Here is a 5,593-nt window from a genome sequence, read left to right on the forward strand (position 1 = left end):
ATTTAAAATAAAAATAATAGAATTATAAATATTTTATCTCACTCTCCAATTTTAATTGAATTTAAATACTTTTGAATTTTATTGCATTGCATAATTATCATTCACTTTAACTATTATTTATTATTTTTTACTTTCTTAAAATTTTAGAAATACAATTTTGCCAACAAGTTAATGTTAATCAATACAATATTACTTTTAAAGTATTGTAAAGTATGACCAACTTAACTAATGAATGCATGTGAATAAAGGATCAGTAAGTTATTTTTATCAGCTTTGTCACCTTTTTTTTATATATATATATAATGATTGTATTAAGGTTTGAATATCTATAACCTAATGCGTAAAATTTTAACTCTTTATCATTAGGTTGATCCCAGTAAATAATTAGGTATAACAATAAGCTGTCTAAGGCCTCAAATTTTTAATGCTACCCAAAAGGAACAAAAATGTGCAACCAATGGAATTTTTTTTATAAAAAAACTAAAGAGATTTTAATTCTCATTAAACAACAAAAAGTCACATTACTTAAATTTAATTAATTTGATTTATATCTACTTATTTTTTTACATAGACATTTAATATGATTTTATCATTATACCACATTATCTCGTTAATTAATATGATGTATGTTTAAAAGTGTTTTTCCTTAACAAAACATATAATTAAATGTTTTGCCTTCACAATTATATTTGGACTTCACATTTTTTAAAATTAAAATATTAAAATCTAACAGTCGGCATTGAACTAATATTACATTATTTTAAAATGTCGTTTATAAAAACTTTTTAAAACTTTATAGATAACAATAAGAGTTAAATGTGGTGGTAAGCAAGTACATTCTTATCAAGAGGTCTGAACCTGGAATATGACAATTGTCGGAAGCAGTTCGCAGTAAATAATTCTCTTTTGAAAAAAAAGAAGTGAGACAACTGTCAATAATGAGAAAAGTCGTGTTTTTTTTTATTCATATACACATTATATCGATTGTTGATTACTTCATTATTTATTGAAATCCCTTAAATTTTCCTTTAAATAAATAATCATTTTAGATGAGTCAAATCTAGTGACCTCTTAGTCTTGACTGTGGTTAATGAGTTAGTCTTACATACTTTAAATAATGGAAATTTCTACTGAATCAAAGACAAAAAGAATATTAGCCCTAGCTAGAAATAAAAGTCTAATTAAGGATTAAAAAAAGGTTGGACTGCGTGAAAAAAGAATGGTAGAGAATGTGTATGCGTGTGAAAGATAATTGGAGGAAGGAGTATAAATTTTGTTTGTTATAGCTTCTATGTGTTAAGGAGAAATATGTCAAATAAAAATGTAGATACGATGGTTTTGGGTGACAATAGTTAATAGATATGAAGAAACTGTAAACCCTGCTCTGTATTGGGCAAGCTGCGCAGATAGAAATGAATGGTTCTATGCAACTCAAGATGTAACAAAACGTCTTTGCGGATTATTATTTGTAATTAAAGACACTTTATATAGTGGGGAATCCAAGACTCTGAATTAATGAAAACAAATTATAAAAAATAAAATTAGTAAATTTAACAACTATATAAATATATATGGAATAAAATATAAAAATATAAAATTTTATTTATAATTTTTAATTTAAAAGAAAATTTATTAATAAATTTTAAAAAATGAAAAAGTACACGTGCACACCTTCGTCATTGTAGGTCCGCCACTGCTTTACACTACGTAACACCGTATTTTTTTTATATATATACTATCTAATTTTAATTTTTTTTATGTATGGTCAGATCGTTGATTTTTGTAATAATTAGATTCAAAATTATATTTAAGTTTCTGGGTGAGTGATCTGGCAAAAAAAAAGTTTGGTACCAAGATAATAAATTGATAATACTCACACTACTCTTTATAAAAAATAAATGAATGTAGATCTTTCACAGTTTGCATGTCTGCGTTAAATTATGTTTTAAGAACCAATAAATAAGTCCTTGATCAATATTGAAATTGGTCTCGTTTGAGTTTGAGTATTATGAGAGGAGACTCCATTAAAATAGTTAATTTTTTTAATAGAAATTAGTTATAAAAAAAAATCAATAGATATTCAATAACATGATAATAAAATTTATAATATTTTAGAACCAATTAAACAATTGGTCTACTTAGTGATGAAAGGTTTAAAAAAAACACACAAAAGTAAGCTACAATCTTTGAAAAAGAATAGCTAAACATGTTCAATGAATATGTTAGGCTATAGTACTGGTATATATTACAACAGTCACGGACAAAATCTGACTTCAAAAGTGCTAGCTAGTAGCGAGCACGTTTTGTATCCTACACATTATTCTTTATATATTTGGCTTTTAAATTAATTTAATTGCAATATTATGGGTGATCGTAAAAAGCCACTGAAGCACATAAACCAAAACTGATTACCAAGACATTTTCAAAAAGAACAGTCGCATAAGCCTTAGAAGCATTGAACGGGTGGACACAGCAGAGCCTTGAACGATAGTATATAGTTAATTAATACATTCAATGCTATGTAGTAATTATATTATACTATAGGATGCTACTATATAGTATTTAAATTTTTGTAAGCTGATCCACAGCTGTCTCTTGTGTGTCAAGTAATTCTTTTAATAGTTATGGAATCACTAACTTATACACTATAAGGGGATAGAAAGAATAAATAGCTAGCATTCTACATGTTCCTTGTACATGTAAGAACATCAGAAAAGTTAAATTTCATGGACAATATATTATTGGTAGCAGAGGCCAGAGGGGAGAACATGGCACTGGGGACAATAAGGAGGAGGAGGAACAAGACAAACTTAATTAGGCATATAAAATTTATAAATATGTGTGTGTCTGTGAGATACTTATTAGTATAGTAGTACTAATAATTAAATTAATTAATGCGTGTGCTGATGTGCATGTTTCAGTGAAAAAAGTACAAATATTAAATGTTAAACACTTGCAACTAATTAACACCCATGTGAAATGCACCAATTAAAGGCTAACAAAAAATCTGTGTCGCACTGTGTGAGTGTGTGTGAAGAACGAGAGATGAGTCAAAAAAGGAGGACTAGTTGGGTGTGAGAATTAATGGAGTGGTTCTAGAAAAAGCTGGTGCATAAGCAGCAAAGCTAGGCCTGGATTTGGGATATGTAGAAATTGGCAAAGGATTAAGAAGGAAAAGAGAAAAGCAGGGATTAAAAATGGTAAGAGATGAGCTTTATCGTGTAGAGTGTTGGAAGGAACAAGTGTGGGAATCCTGGTGTCAGATTTTATTGGACCCTCTTTCCCCCCCTTGGTTTTGTGCACTCATCAGTACTGCCTCTTGCTGCAGTTGCAGTCTTGTGTGTTGTGTTGTTATGCTTCTGCTGCCTCACTATAATACCCTCTCTCTTTCTGTTTGTATGCAAGTGTCTCTCACGGTTAGATTCTACTCCATCACTTCATTCCTTCAAATTGTGCAACCCCTTTTCATCATCATTTTATTACTATATTATACGCTAGCAGTACTTAATTAATTATTAAGATCATGACATAACATGTCTTATTTTCACTTAATTAATTCAATTTTGCCTTTATTTTTTGTAATCTAGCTAGATATATTCAGTTTGGATTGGACACCTTATAACTTCACACACATAACAGTATATAATGTTATTTTATTGTGAAGACAAGTTTGAATTGAAGTTGATTATTTGTCGGGAGTGTGTAACTATATAGTGCCATTTTAGCATATATGTGACCCCCTTTTTATTTTATGTTAAAGAAAACTTTCTCTGCTGCTTCTATAAGCTAATGCCTCGAATAGCACGCAAACTCTTTCAAGAACACAGCTATTGGTTTTGGTATGTGGATGGTGAGAGTACTGCAGACAAGCATGTGCTGTGCAGCTAGCAGTCTCTCACGCAGGCATGTAGAGAGAGAGAGAGAGAGAGTGCAATAATGTGTTTGCTAGTTAAGAAGGGTTTGTGTTTGTTTTATTGGTGATTAGTTCTTGGATTTAACACAAGCAAACACGCATGTTATAGTTATATACTCCTATATTGTTTGTTTCCTTCCCATAACGGCATATATCATCCTTTTTCCATTCTTTTGCTCCCCTTTTGAGGAGAAAGGAAATGTTGGTTTGGTAACATTTATTATTATTCCGCCGTTTATTTTTTTTTCTTTTTTCAGCTGCAACAAAACAAAACATTCAAACACTGATAAGTTAAATATCTTTCTGATGTGGTTCATACTAGCTAGTAGGTTTTTGTCATGGGTCATACACGTGAGAATGTTTCACAACATTTTATTTTATTTGTTTATTTATTGTCTGTCTGTATGATACAGCTAGCTTACTAGTTGTACAAGATATAAATTTTGGAAGTTCTAATGTGGTGGTACCCCGGGGTTTTCAGACTTTGGCTGGCAAATGATTTAAGATCTATATTGTATACCCTTCAAGAATTTAAAGAGAAATTCTTATATTATATATATACTCTTATGATTCCATGACATATTTTAAGGTTATTTTGATTAATTTACATTGAACTTCACTCAACATTACTTCACCAGACATAAGAAAATTCAAACTTACAACAAGTTTAATCTTGTTTTACACAAACTAATCCTGACAAAGTATTATTAATGTATTATTGTAGGTTATTACTGGAATACCTTTGTTCCTGATTTTCATATTGATTGTAACTTATTCTATTATGAGAAAGTTAGAGAGTATAGGAGTATGTAAAAGGGTACATGAGTTTGAAGCTCGACAAAGACTTTGATAGGCTATGGTGTGTGATCTTTTGTTTGTGTTGATTCAAATTAGGTTTTCTGAAAAATGAGTAATTAGTGATTATGCAAGCTCTGCATCCTTTTCCTTAGTGAGTTAGTGGTAAATTGTAAACCACGGGAAGTTTGTCATCCACAAAAGAGACTAAAAAAGGGCAAGGTGATGAGCTGTATCACCCTTCTGTTATATTTTATTTTATAATTACCTAAAAAATAGGCATTCAAAAAAAGCTATTGGTTATTGTACTCAAATTTTATTTTATTTAAAAAAAAATCTTATCATCACTTAATTGTGAATAATAAACATTTAGGCATGTCATGTTACATTGTTACTGATGATAATGAGAACACAATTAATTGAGATTGCCTTCCCATTATTGTACATAACAGTTCAATAACAAATAGTTTAATCGACTCAACAACTTTTAAAATAAATTTTGATATTATTTTATAATTTGCGTTTAAGTAATTTAATTAAAAAAACTAGCTAGTTCAATAAAGTGAAGATTAATTTTATACACTGATTTAATCATAACATGAGAGATCTTCAACATGACATATATGCAAGTATGTCACATTAATAAGTGCGGATATGAATCAATTTTATAAATTTTAGAATAATTTGAGAACTAAAATAGTAAAAAAAATAGAAAAGTAAAACTAATTTGAATTATATTTTTTTATCTATTAATTTTATTGACGGACAATCTTCAGTGTAGTCTTTCTTGATAATGTTTATTTAACCATAATACTTAAAGTAAGACTTTGCTTAAAACATATGAACCATACATTTTTTTGACCAATGACATGTTAATTAGTCAAT

The sequence above is a fragment of the Glycine max genome, chromosome 10 (genome assembly GCF_000004515.6).
Source record: "Glycine max cultivar Williams 82 chromosome 10, Glycine_max_v4.0, whole genome shotgun sequence".
Taxonomy (NCBI): domain Eukaryota; kingdom Viridiplantae; phylum Streptophyta; class Magnoliopsida; order Fabales; family Fabaceae; genus Glycine; species Glycine max.